The 14,060-nt window shown below is 47.9% G+C and overlaps 1 long non-coding RNA gene across 1 annotated transcript; it reads left to right on the top strand.

Annotated features, from left to right (window-relative positions):
* Nucleotides 1–12,870: 12,870 nt before the first annotated feature.
* Nucleotides 12,871–13,530, top strand: LOC146835234 (uncharacterized). The gene is made up of 3 exons (XR_014960394.1): nucleotides 12,871–12,992; nucleotides 13,301–13,376; nucleotides 13,469–13,530. It is a non-coding gene; the product is annotated as an uncharacterized LOC146835234 (long non-coding RNA).
* The last annotated feature ends 530 nt before the right edge of the window (nucleotides 13,531–14,060 follow it).

Genomic DNA, 14,060 nt, shown 5'->3' on the forward strand with positions numbered 1-14,060 from the left:
CAATAAATGCGGTTCGATTGTGGTCTGGGGTATTCCCCAGTATACAGCCGAAGTAAATAAACAGCTTTGTGATAGAGAATGCTACAAGAAGATCTCAAAAGATCCCACATGGGAATTACAAGGACAACTTTTCAATATCTTAAAAGTTGGATACGATCAAGGCTTTCTAGGCAAAAAAGAATACGAGTTCCTACAAAACAAACATCCAAGAATACCAATGTTTTACCTACTTCCTAAGGTACACAAAGATGAAGCTTGCCCGCCAGGAAGACCAATAGTTTCGGGTCGCGAGTCGTTAATGGAACCCATTTCAAAATTTGTGGACTATTTTTTAAAACCTTTCATGGTGAAAGTCAAATCGTTCCTCCAGGATACCACAGATTTTATTAACAAACTTGAAACAAAGAATTTTGAAGAAAATAAACATCTTTTAGTGACCTTAGATGTGGTATCTTTATCTACCCAAATACCACAAGATGAAGGACTGGCGGTGTTATCCTCTTTTTTAGATAGCAGAAACAAACCAATGAAAATACCAACTGAATTTATAATGGAATTGGCAAGTTTCGCTCTAAAAAAGAACTACTTCAATTTTAATGATGAATTCTACTACCAAACGAAGGGAGTAGCCATGGGGTGTCCATTCGCCCCAGAGCTAAAAGTACTTTTTATGTCCAGATATTAAGACAAATTTGTCTACAATTACAACACTTTTTCACAATATATTGGAAGTTGGGTTTGATTCATCGATGACATTTTTATGGTATGGACAGGAAATGAAGAAGAGCTACACTCCTTCCATGGCTGGTTAAACAACAGGACAACAGATATTCAATTCAGTATGAATCATTTAACTCATAAAATGCCAATTCTGGACGTAGAAGTATATGCAACAGAAGGACGTCTGGTCACGACTTTATTCAAGAAAAAAGCTGACAGAAACAAAGCCCTTCATTTCACAAGCAATCACCCACGGAGTCTGAAAGAAAATTTGCCCTACGGGCAATTTTTGCGCATCAGGCGCAATTGTTCCTTTAAAGATGAATATACATTCCATGCCAATAATCTAAGGGGAAAACTTGTAGACCAGGTGTAGGAGAGTAGGGTCTGCTATCCTATGGTCACCCCAAATTTTTGCTTTTTGCTTCACTGGTTTTTGACATATTGAGGCTGTGGGCCTGCCAATCAGACCCCCAGCCTGCTGTTCTCTCTACTAAATTAAAACTATGCACCTTAGGTGCATAACCAATTGGAAGTGGATCACCCTGTCAGCCCCTGTACCAGTGTACACTAGGTACCCAGGGCATTGGTGTACCCAAGGCCTGCCCGGGGCTGAAGCATGTATTATGCCACCCCAGGCTTGGCCTAACAAATCTGACACAACTGGCTGATCACTCAGCTGGGGTAAGTTGGTGTAACCACCTCTTACTTAGGTGTAGTATACCTATACCTAACCGTAAATGGGACACCTGGTAACCTATAAGTCACTCCTATGGCAGGCCTTAACAATCCTGAAGGCAGAGTGCTTGGTTCCATGTGAGATAGTGCTCTGGCATGAGCTGAGCCTGTCTGCAGTGGTCGGAACAACTTCCTTCTACTGTTTCCAGATATCGTCATACCATATACTCTTAAGTGCATTATGAACCTCGCGGTTAAATGCTAACTCTGGTTTGGCTTTATCAAAACATGTCGAGTAAGGTGTCATACGAATTGGAATACTAACCCCTCGCCAATTCTGGCGACGGGGTTAGCATTCCACCCTTCTAGAGGGACACGACATGTACAGTACCTGAAACCCGGGTAAAATCAGACATAGCCTCAGCTCCACAAAATGGATGCTGCCACCACAGACACAAGTCTGCCCTCCTGCTGCTGGGAGTCCTTCCAGCTTGGGAGGTGTGGACAAAGGGTTTCCTGCCAGGGGAGGTGCGTGCACCACCCCAGACAGGATTTTGTGTATTGGTCAGGTAGGGCTTGAAAGAAACCAGACATGCCTGTGGCTCACAAGGAGCCTCGGGGCATATGCCAGTTCAAACCGGTCCTGGGGCACACCAGTCCCGGGCCTGGGGCGAGCTGGACAAAGGATTGGGGGTGTAACCACCCCCCTTCCTGGTCCCACCCTTAGGGAGGGACCTAGCAGGTAGTCCGGCCCCTAGAATCCGCTTAAAGGTAGGAGCTGTGTCCTAAGACTTCAGACATCCTGGAATCAACTTAAAACTAAGAAGAAGACGGGAACTTCGACGCTCTGCCGCACAGAGGACTGAAGCCAATCTCCCCTGTGGTCAGGGAGTGACCACCTTGCTAACGCAAGCACCATCCAGCGAATCGACGTCTGCTTTGCCGCCGCCTCCCGCCGGAGCCCGAGCCCAGAGACTGACAAGACCTGGACCTCCAGACCTCTCACCGCCCGATCCACAGTCCCTGAAAAGAGGAGACCCGTGGAGGCACCGAGACACGTGGAGCCAGCCATCTTGGAACGACTACGACAAGCTGACCAGTGCAACAACCGAGGCTCCCTCCAAGTTGTGCTTTGGGATCTGAAAAGCCCAACCCTCGAGCAGCATCTGCACCAAAGGTGAGCCCTCCAGCATCTCCACGATCTGCGTGGGGCCCTTCTGCATTTTGCCACTCGACGCGCCTCGCCGGTTGCTGGCCCGCTGGCTAGTGGCCATCTTGGCGACGAAATCTACGAAAAACACTGCTGGTCTGGTTGCTCCAGACTGGCCCTTGCTCCCCTCCAAAGGAGCAGTTCCTCTGACCTTGCTGGTCAGAGCCATCAGCTTATCTCCTTTCCCACAACAATTGCTTTTGCCAAGGCTTGTTTGCTTCGATCAAGTCGCCGACACCGCTGACAGTGAGAGCCTGTGTGGGACAGCTCATGACTTGACTCCTGGACGTCGTCGACCTTCAGGGACCACGTGGCTGCAGAGACAAGCTACACCTTTCTTCCTGTTTGCACCCGACATCGCCTGGTACCCACCTGGTGCAACGCTGGTCACTGGCTAGTGACTGTGAACACTGTCCCCTCTGCTTACAGGTCTTCAACATCTCCGATCCACTCTTGGATCCACTGCATCTCCTCCGGGCCGGCCGCCTGCAGCATCTTTGTCTTCAGGCCCCACGGAACAGATAGAAGAAACCCGACGCACTTCGAGGCCTATGCACCCGCTTCCTGTGGGTGAGGTAAAGCTGGCACTCCTATGCCCAAGTGTAGTATTACATCTCTAGTGCCTGTGTTCCAAATCTTGAGTTCCTAGCCCACCCGGAAGATCCTCGTTGCAGTAACTTTGTACTTTTTACGCACCCATTGAAACCTATGGGAGCACGCGTGTGACTATTTGCTCTGCACACGCAACCCGTGGACCTCCTGGTCACTAACTGAAGTTAGCTCCGTGTAGGCCCAGCGATTCTAGAGGCCCTAGGCCTTTTCCCTTTTCTGTTCGTGGTACTTATACCACTATTTTAGTATATGGTTCGAGTGGCCACCAGGGCCTATCCATATAAAGTGCAACTTCTGTGTATTCTGTGATAATCTTGTTTGACGATTTGTGCTCCTGTGCTCATAAAGAGACTAGGGGTTACTTTGAGAAATAAATACATATATATTTTGAATATATATCTGTGTGGTGTCCTTTCATTGGTATAAAAGGGGGTTACTATTGGTAAAACAGCTTGCTTAACACGCATCACGAGTTTAGCCTCAAAGACTGCTTAGCCTACGCTACCACTAGGGCAGCTAGTCCGAAAAGGTTGACTTACAACCACACCATAAGGGTTGCTTGGCATGGTACAAGGTGGTCACTAGAACTAGTGAACAGCATATACCAGGCCAACTTCTCACATTGGTGAGCAGCGGTTGGATTTGAGCTTGCTGTGTTTTACCATTGTAATCTCTTGGTTACCAATTGAAAGATCACATAGGTACCTGTAGGTACATATAAAACAAGATTAGATATACTTAAGTTCTACTGAACTTAGTTGTTGTAGAGCAAAGGGAGTAGCACACCCTGACTACAACTACTAGATAGGTTTAGTAGGTAAACCCAAGTGTAGGTAGATTGCAACACATCCACCCACACTTAAGAGCAATGGCTGGGGCAGAGGGGTCCACTGTACCCATCTCTGTTGAGAGTGACCCCCAGAGGGCACCATCCATCTTTGCTACCCTTAATCAAAATGAGCTCAGGCAGTTGGCAAATATCAGGGGCCTTAAACAGCCCAAGAATCCTACTTCTGCTGAACTCAGGGAGCTTTTACAGGCTGATGAAGATCAGAAAGCTCTCAGGAAAGCCTCCCAGTTAGCCCCCTTAGGGACAGGGACAGGAGGCCCCCCTTCTGAAGATGCCACTGAGGTACCCCTTTCCAATAGCCATCCCTTAGATGAACACCATACTACAGAGGAGGAAAGTGATGGGGATACAGATGAGAGTGGGAATGAAGGGAGAACTAGCCCAGTGCCAAGTGTTATACTTGGCCCAGCTAAACCAAGGCTATTGGGGACTGACAGTGGGTTTACCCCATTGGATCTCCCCAGTGGACTTAACCCAGGGCTTGGGAGGAGAAAGAATCGCTCAGGTGACTCCAATGCTTCCCATGGCTCTAGAGGCTCTCAAGGTCACTCCAGGAGAAGGATGACCACCCCTCAGAGGAGGGAACATGAGGCCAAGATGCAAGAAGCCCAGCTGAGGATCAGGAAGCAGGAGCTAGAAGTAGCCCTGATGGAAGAGAAACTGAGCAGGGCTAGGCAGCATAAAGAGAGTGGGTCTATACCCACTGGTGGCAGCATTGTCCCTAAGGACAAAGATAGGGTATTCGATAATAGAAACCTGTCTAAGGTTGTGCCCCCCTACAAAAGTGGGGATGACATCCACAAGTGGATAACTGCTCTTGAGAGAGCCTGCAAAGTACAGCAGGTTCCTGAAGACCAGTGGGCAGCAATCCTCTGGCTCTCCTTTGAGGGAAGAGGCAGAGACAGACTCCTCACTGTTAGAGAAGAGGATGTCAGAAACTACAGAGTCCTGAAGAGTGTCCTAGTTGATGGGTTAGGCTTAACCACTGAACAGTACAGGTTAATGTTCAGAGACACCCAAAAGACACAGACTCAGGACTGGTCTGAATACATTGAATGTGCCACTAAGGCTTTGGAGGGTTGGTTGCTGGGAAGTAAGGTATCTGATTTTACAGGATTGTATAATTTGATGATGAGAGAACAGATTTTAAATAACTGTCAAAACCAGCAACTGCATCAACACTTGGTTGACTCTGATCTGACCTCTCCCCAAGAATTGGGAAAGAAGGCAGACAAATGGGTCAGAACCAGGGTTAAGCAAAAGAACCAGAACCAGGGCCAAGGGGGTGATCAGAAGAAAACAGACCAAAAGGGTGGAGATCAGAAACCTAAAGACCAGAAGTCTTCAACAGGGCCCCAAACTACTGCTAAGGAGGGTGGGTCCCAACAGTCCAAAAAGAAGAAAGAAGGTCAAAAGAAACCCTGGTGCAATCATTGTAAAAATACAACTCACTGGACTAGTGATTGCAAAAAGGGTGGAGCCCCCAACACTGTTGCCCCTAAGGCACCTGCTCCCAGTACTACTGTTAGCAGTGTTGGTCCCCAGACAAAGGGTGTAGTGGGAATCACTATGGGAACTGAAGGAGATTCTGACTTAGACAGAACCCTGACACAGGCAGTCCTGATCTGTGATGGGGACATTGATTTGTCCCTGACTGTGAGCCCCAGTAACCTGGGCAAGTACAGACAGACTCCTTTAATAAACGAAAAAGTGGCTCAAGCCTACAGGGACACTTGTGCCAGTGTCACTATGGTGACACCAGGCTTTGTGGACCCTGGACAGTACATACCAGGTGAGAACTACCTGGTGACCAATGCCAGCAATGCCACTACTTCACATAGTGTGGCAGTTGTTAACTTCTCATGGGGAGGGGTAACTGGCCTCAAAAGGGTTGTGGTTAGTGCAGACCTCCCAGTAGAATGTTTGTTGGGCAATGACCTAGAGAGTTCTCTATGGTCAGAAGTGGAGTACAGGACTCATGCAGAGATGTTAGGTATATCATCACATGTCCTTGCTGTGACCAGGTCACAGGCCAAAAAGTGCCTCACTGAACCACAGGTCTTGGATCCTGGAACAATGGACCAAGCACCTACCAAGAAGAAGAACAGGAGGGTCAAGGCGGTGCCTTCCCCCCTGCCTCAGAGTGATGATCAGCCTTCCCAGGAAGCTGATCTAGAGGACCCTGAAGGAACTGTCCCTGAAGAGCTTGAACCTGACCAGGTTGAGTTTCTGGGGACAGGGGGACCTTCAAGGGCTGACTTGAGGCAGGCTCAGTTATCCTGTCCCTCTCTTGAACCCCTCAGACAGCTGGCTGCTGCTGAGGCTGCTGGGAATGCTCAAGGTACCCATAAAGTGTATTGGGATGAAGGGCTCCTTTATTCAGAGGCTAGAGACCCCAAGCCTGGTGCAACCAGGAGGTTGGTTATACCTCTGCAATTTAGGGGCTTCCTTCTTACCTTGGCCCATGATATTCCCCTAGCAGGGCACCTAGGCCAGAATAAGACCTGGGACAGACTTGTCCCTCACTTTCACTGGCCTCATATGAATGAAGATACAAAGGAGTTTTGTCGCTCCTGTGTTACCTGCCAAGCCAGTGGCAAATCAGGTGGCACAACAAAGGCCCTCCTGATACCACTACCTGTGGTGGGGGTTCCCTTTGAAAGAGTGGGAATAGATATAGTGGGTCCCATGGATCCTCCCACTGCATCTGGACACAGATTTATACTGGTGGTAGTGGATCATGCCACCAGGTATCCAGAGGCAATTCCTCTTAGGACCACTACAGCACCTGTTGTGGCCAGGGCCCTGCTGGGAGTATTCTCCAGAGTGGGGTTTCCTAAGGAGGTAGTATCTGACAGAGGTACCAACTTTATGTCAGGATACTTGACAGCTATGTGGAAGGAATGTGGTGTCAACTACAAGTTCACCACCCCTTATCACCCACAATGCAATGGGCTTGTTGAGAGATTCAACAAGACCCTAAAGGGTATGATCAAAGGATTACCTGAAAAGCTCAGGCGAAGATGGGACATCCTTCTACCCTGCCTTCTGTTTGCTTACAGAGAGGTCCCACAAAAGGGGGTTGGCTATAGCCCCTTTGAATTGTTGTTTGGGCACCCTGTGAGAGGCCCACTGTGTTTGGTGAAGGAAGGATGGGAGTTACCTCTCAAAAAGCCTAAGCTCGACATAGTGGACTATGTACTTGGTCTCCGCTCCAGGATGGCTGAGTATATGGAGAAGGCATCCAAAAACCTTGAGGCAAGCCAGGCCTTACAGAAAGCTTGGCATGACCAAAAGGCTGTCTTGGTTGAGTATCAGCCAGGACAGAAGGTATGGGTGTTGGAGCCAGTGGCCCCAGCAGCACTCCAAGACAAATGGTCTGGACCCCATACAATCCTGGAGAAGAAGGGAGAGGTCACCTACTTGGTGGACCTAGGAACTCCCCGGAGTCCCCACAGGGTACTCCATGTTAACAGGCTTAAAGCATATGTTGACAGGGCAGACATGGGCTTGCTCATGGCTACAGATGAGGGACAGGAGGAAGAGAGTGACCCTCTCCCAGACCTGTTGTCTCAGAACCCGGAAGATGGCTCAGTTGAAGGAGTGACCCTTGGAGGCAACCTCACTGCCCATCAGCAGACTGAATGTAGACAGGTTCTACAATCATTTTCACATATGTTTTCCTTGATACCTAGTCAAACTGACTGCTGTACCCATGTTGTGGACACTGGTGACAGTCTGCCTGTAAAGAACAAACTTTACAGACAACCTGACCACGTCAGGGACTGTATAAAGGCTGAGGTACATAAAATGCTGGAATTAGGTGTCATTGAACCCTCAGAGAGCCCCTGGGCTAGCCCAGTGGTTCTGGTCCCCAAACCTCACACCAAAGATGGCAAGAGAGAGATGAGGTTCTGTGTGGATTACAGAGGACTCAATGCTGTCACCAGGACAGATGCACACCCTATTCCAAGGGCAGATGAGCTCATAGACAAACTAGCTTCTGCAAAGTTTTTGAGCACATTTGACTTAACAGCTGGCTATTGGCAAATCAGATTAGCTGAGGAGTCTAAGGCCAAAACAGCATTCTCAACCCCAGGTGGGCATTATCAGTTTGTGGTGATGCCCTTTGGTCTGAAGAATGCACCTGCCACCTTCCAAAGGCTGGTGAACCAAGTCCTTACTGGGTTGGATGACTTTTGCGCAGCATATCTTGATGACATTGCTGTCTTTAGTTCCACCTGGGAGGATCACCTGATCCACCTGAAGAAGGCTCTGGAGGCTCTGCAAAGGGCAGGCCTCACTATCAAGGCTACTAAGTGCCAGATAGGGCAGAGTAAGGTTGTGTATTTGGGCCACCTTGTAGGTGGAGGCCAAGTTCAACCACTGGAGAGTAAGATCCAATCCATCAAGGACTGGTCCCCTCCAACCACCCAGACTCAAGTTCGAGCTTTCTTGGGCTTGACTGGGTACTACAGGAAGTTTGTTAAGAACTATGGGTCCATAGTGACTCCTCTTAATGATCTGACATCCAAGAAGATGCCCAAAAAGGTTCAGTGGACAGTAAGCTGTCAAAAGGCATTTGATGACCTGAAGGAGGCCATGTGCTCTGCACCTATCCTGAAAAGTCCTGACTACTCCAAAGAGTTTATTGTCCAAACAGATGCTTCTGAGTTGGGTGTGGGAGCTGTGCTGTCACAACTTAATGTAGATGGTCAAGACCAACCCATTGCTTTTATTAGCAGAAGGTTGACCCCCAGAGAGAAGAATTGGTCAGCTATTGAGAGGGAGGCCTTTGCTGTGGTGTGGGCCCTGAAGAAGCTGAGGCCATACTTGTTTGGCACTCACTTCAAGATTCAGACCGACCATAAGCCCCTCTTGTGGCTAAATCAGATGAAGGGTGAAAATCCCAAACTGCTTAGGTGGTCCATTTCCCTACAGGGTATGGACTTTACAGTGGAGCACCGGCCAGGTACTGACCATGGGAATGCAGATGGTCTCTCCAGGTACTTCCACTTAGGACATGAAGACGAGACTGGTCAAGGCTAGTTTAATGTCCCAGCGTTTGGGGGGGGGTTGTGTAGGAGAGTAGGGTCTGCTATCCTATGGTCACCCCAAATTTTTGCTTTTTGCTTCACTGGTTTTTGACATATTGAGGCTGTGGGCCTGCCAATCAGACCCCCAGCCTGCTGTTCTCTCTACTAAATTAAAACTATGCACCTTAGGTGCATAACCAATTGGAAGTGGATCACCCTGTCAGCCCCTGTACCAGTGTACACTAGGTACCCAGGGCATTGGTGTACCCAAGGCCTGCCCGGGGCTGAAGCATGTATTATGCCACCCCAGGCTTGGCCTAACAAATCTGACACAACTGGCTGATCACTCAGCTGGGGTAAGTTGGTGTAACCACCTCTTACTTAGGTGTAGTATACCTATACCTAACCGTAAATGGGACACCTGGTAACCTATAAGTCACTCCTATGGCAGGCCTTAACAATCCTGAAGGCAGAGTGCTTGGTTCCACGTGAGATAGTGCTCTGGCATGAGCTGAGCCTGTCTGCAGTGGTCGGAACAACTTCCTTCTACTGTTTCCAGATATCGTCATACCATGTACTCTTAAGTGCATTATGAACCTCGTGGTTAAATGCTAACTCTGGTTTGGCTTTATCAAAACATGTCGAGTAAGGTGTCATACGAATTGGAATACTAACCCCTCGCCAATTCTGGCGACGGGGTTAGCATTCCACCCTTCTAGAGGGACAGGACATGTACAGTACCTGAAACCCGGGTAAAATCAGACATAGCCTCAGCTCCACAAAATGGATGCTGCCACCACAGACACAAGTCTGCCCTCCTGCTGCTGGGAGTCCTTCCAGCTTGGGAGGTGTGGACAAAGGGTTTCCTGCCAGGGGAGGTGCGTGCACCACCCCAGACAGGATTTTGTGTATTGGTCAGGTAGGGCTTGAAAGAAACCAGACATGCCTGTGGCTCACAAGGAGCCTCGGGGCATATGCCAGTTCAAACCGGTCCTGGGGCACACGAGTCCCGGGCCTGGGGCGAGCTGGACAAAGGATTGGGGGTGTAACCACCCCCCTTCCTGGTCCCACCCTTAGGGAGGGACCTAGCAGGTAGTCCGGCCCCTAGAATCCGCTTAAAGGTAGGAGCTGTGTCCTAAGACTTCAGACATCCTGGAATCAACTTAAAACTAAGAAGAAGACGGGAACTTCGACGCTCTGCCGCACAGAGGACTGAAGCCAATCTCCCCTGTGGTCAGGGAGTGACCACCTTGCTAACGCAAGCACCATCCAGCGAATCGACGTCTGCTTTGCCGCCGCCTCCCGCCGGAGCCCGAGCCCAGAGACTGACAAGACCTGGACCTCCAGACCTCTCACCGCCCGATCCACAGTCCCTGAAAAGAGGAGACCCGTGGAGGCACCGAGACACGTGGAGCCAGCCATCTTGGAACGACTACGACAAGCTGACCAGTGCAACAACCGAGGCTCCCTCCAAGTTGTGCTTTGGGATCTGAAAAGCCCAACCCTCGAGCAGCATCTGCACCAAAGGTGAGCCCTCCAGCATCTCCACGATCTGCGTGGGGCCCTTCTGCATTTTGCCACTCGACGCGCCTCACCGGTTGCTGGCCCGCTGGCTAGTGGCCATCTTGGCGACGAAATCTACGAAAAACACTGCTGGTCTGCTTGCTCCAGACTGGCCCTTGCTCCCCTCCAAAGGAGCAGTTCCTCTGACCTTGCTGGTCAGAGCCATCAGCTTATCTCCTTTCCTACAACAATTGCTTTTGCCAAGGCTTGTTTGCTTCGATCAAGTCGCCGACACCGCCGACAGCGAGAGCCTGCGTGGGACAGCTCGTGACTCGACTCCTGGACGTCGTCGACCTTCAGGGACCACGTGGCTGCAGAGACAAGCTACACCTTTCTTCCTGTTTGCACCCGACATCGCCTGGTACCCACCTGGTGCCACGCTGGTCACTGGCTAGTGACTGTGAACACTGTCCCCTCTGCTTACAGGTCTTCAACATCTCCGATCCACTCTTGGATCCACTGCATCTCCTCCGGGCCGGCCGCCTGCAGCATCTTTGTCTTCAGGCCCCACGGAACAGATAGATGAAACCCGACGCACTTCGAGGCCTATGCACCCGCTTCCTGTGGGTGAGGTAAAGCTGGCACTCCTGTGCCCAAGTGTAGTATTACATCTCTAGTGCCTGTGTTCCAAATCTTGAGTTCCATAGCCCACCCGGAAGATCCTCGTTGCAGTAACTTTGTACTTTTTACGCACCCATTGAAACCTATGGGAGCACGCGTGTGACTATTTGCTCTGCACACGCAACCCGTGGACCTCCTGGTCACTAACTGAAGTTAGCTCCGTGTAGGCCCAGCGATTCTAGAGGCCCTAGGCCTTTTCCCTTTTCTGTTCGTGGTACTTATACCACTATTTTAGTATATGATTCGAGTGGCCACCAGGGCCTATCCATATAAAGTGCAACTTCTGTGTATTCTGTGATAATCTTGTTTGACGATTTGTGCTCCTGTGCTCATAAAGAGACTAGGGGTTACTTTGAGAAATAAATACATATATATTTTGAATATATATCTGTGTGGTGTCCTTTCATTGGTATAAAAGGGGGTTACTATTGGTAAAACAGCTTGCTTAACACGCATCACGAGTTTAGCCTCAAAGACTGCTTAGCCTACGCTACCACTAGGGCAGCTAGTCCGAAAAGGTTGACTTACAACCACACCATAAGGGTTGCTTGGCATGGTACAAGGTGGTCACTAGAACTAGTGAACAGCATATACCAGGCCAACTTCTCACACCAGGGTTATCCCAAAAAGCTTCTAAAAAACCAGTGAAGAGAGCGTGGTGCACCTCACGGGAAACTTTGCTTGAGCGAAATGTAAGAACAAGCACAGAAAGGATTGTGTGTATTTCAACTTACTGTCCGACGTCCAATTGGTTAAAAAAGGTCATCAATCAAAATTGGCACCTGGTAAAAAACCTTGATAAGACGCTAAAGGAAGCACCACTTTTTGCTTTTAAGAAGGATAAAAGCATCGCCAATCAGATAGTGCGAGCAGCACTTCCAAAATCAAAAACAGCCACCCTTCGCGATTATGTGGGCCTCCCCAGTGAAAGGTCACCACAAATGTGGAACTTGCATTTGTTGTGAATCAACGTTGGAAGGTGACTTGTCCACCCATAATGCAATTCATTGGAAACACGAGACGTTTTCTAATTGCGAGTCCAAGAATGTAGTGTATGGGATTATGTGCCCATGTATGAAATTATACATAGGGAAGATCAATCAGGAAGTACGTCACAGAATCTCACAGCACAAACCTAGAATTCGAAAGAATGTACAAACGGCCCCATTAGTGAATCACTGGCAGACAAACACAAATACAGAAAAAGATTTAAAATGGACTGTTATCTCAAAGGTCGAACAGGATTTTAGAGGTGGAAATCAAGGATGTGAAATTAACAAAACGCGAAGCAATGCTAATTATCAGATTCAATACAGCTAACAATGGGCTAAATGAACTTTCAGAAATGTGCAAACTGTAAGTAATATTGAGTCGCCCACATGTTTTATGACTTGTAAACAGTGCAGAGTTTATTACTGCGAGGAGTTAACTGCACAGTCGATATTCATTTATATATACATATTATAACAGTCCAGAGCCAGGCAGTTGCTGCATGAAACGTTAGGATTAACAAATCATGCAAAGCATTCGAAGAACCTTTGTATGGGGCCAATCCTAACTACTATTATCAGAATTCCTGGGACGGTGATGTAATCACGCTCGTGTTCAAAATAGTTCCCGCCCTCACAACGCTAGTGATTCGATTCTACGGCGAACTGCCAAACATTTCAACCCGTTTGCAAACTTGATACTGTAATTTGAGGTAAGAGCAGCGAATAGTTTTAATTCTTCAACTGCGTGAAAGAGTTCGGTGCAAGCAGCTTGTATAACTGCCACGTCTTTTAAACAACAAGCGCTAATTGAATTGTATCGTCTGTTCTTCTCCAGAAAGACGCCGAACGCCACTGGCATTTTCGCAATTATTTTCAAGCGGACGACAGGCAGAATATAAAGTAGCTTAAATTATGGATAAACACGCTCGGTGACCGACCATATTTAGTTGTGTTTAATAATAATATTAGGAAAAACGTTTAATCGCTACATTTGTAACGTAGCCCTTTTTCTTCTTAGTACTAAGCTGCCACGCCCCTTCACCGCGGGTGCCAGCATACTCGTTTTTTCAGCGGAGAAACGGACATTAAATAAGGTACTGGTCATTTTTGAACAAATAGAATATTGTGAACTACATCAAAGTTTTGGCCCTACTAAATACGAGGTATATATATGTCTTCCAAACAGATATGTTAAATCATCATATCCATCTGCAACTGGCTTTCTGCCACTATCGATCTGCTACAAGTAAGAGCTAAATACTTATAACTTTTATATTTTGTCTATATAAGTGTGGTTTCACACAGACTTAACAACTGAATGAATGAGACTGTGACAGAATGATTGTTTTTTAGGTGCGACAGTTTGGAGAAACTGAAACGTTCTTTGGTCGGCTGATCATTGAGCATCTGAAAAGGTAAGGGTTTTTGAACAGATGAGGGCTGCAGAGATAGGGGTCCTTAAGGTCAATTACTAAGTTAAGGATATTTCTCCTTCTTGTTTTCCAGCTATTCTGGTCCTGATGAGAATCCCCAAATACTTGGAGGTATTCGAAACGCATAGACCGTTGTTGTTAAGGCCAATCCAAGACCAAAATTGTATATATTTTTGATTTAGAGAAATCTTTTGTGTTGATGGCCTTGCAGTTTATTGCATAAAGTTGTTGCTTGGCATTTTTGTTGTAAATTTGTGAGGTATTGTTATATGTTGGTATGACAGGTGTGTGTATTGATAGAATGAATGAAGTTTTGAATCAATCAGGATATATGGGGAAGTGAGA

The sequence above is a fragment of the Triturus cristatus genome, chromosome 4_2 (genome assembly GCF_964204655.1).
Source record: "Triturus cristatus chromosome 4_2, aTriCri1.1, whole genome shotgun sequence".
Taxonomy (NCBI): Eukaryota; Metazoa; Chordata; class Amphibia; order Caudata; family Salamandridae; genus Triturus; species Triturus cristatus.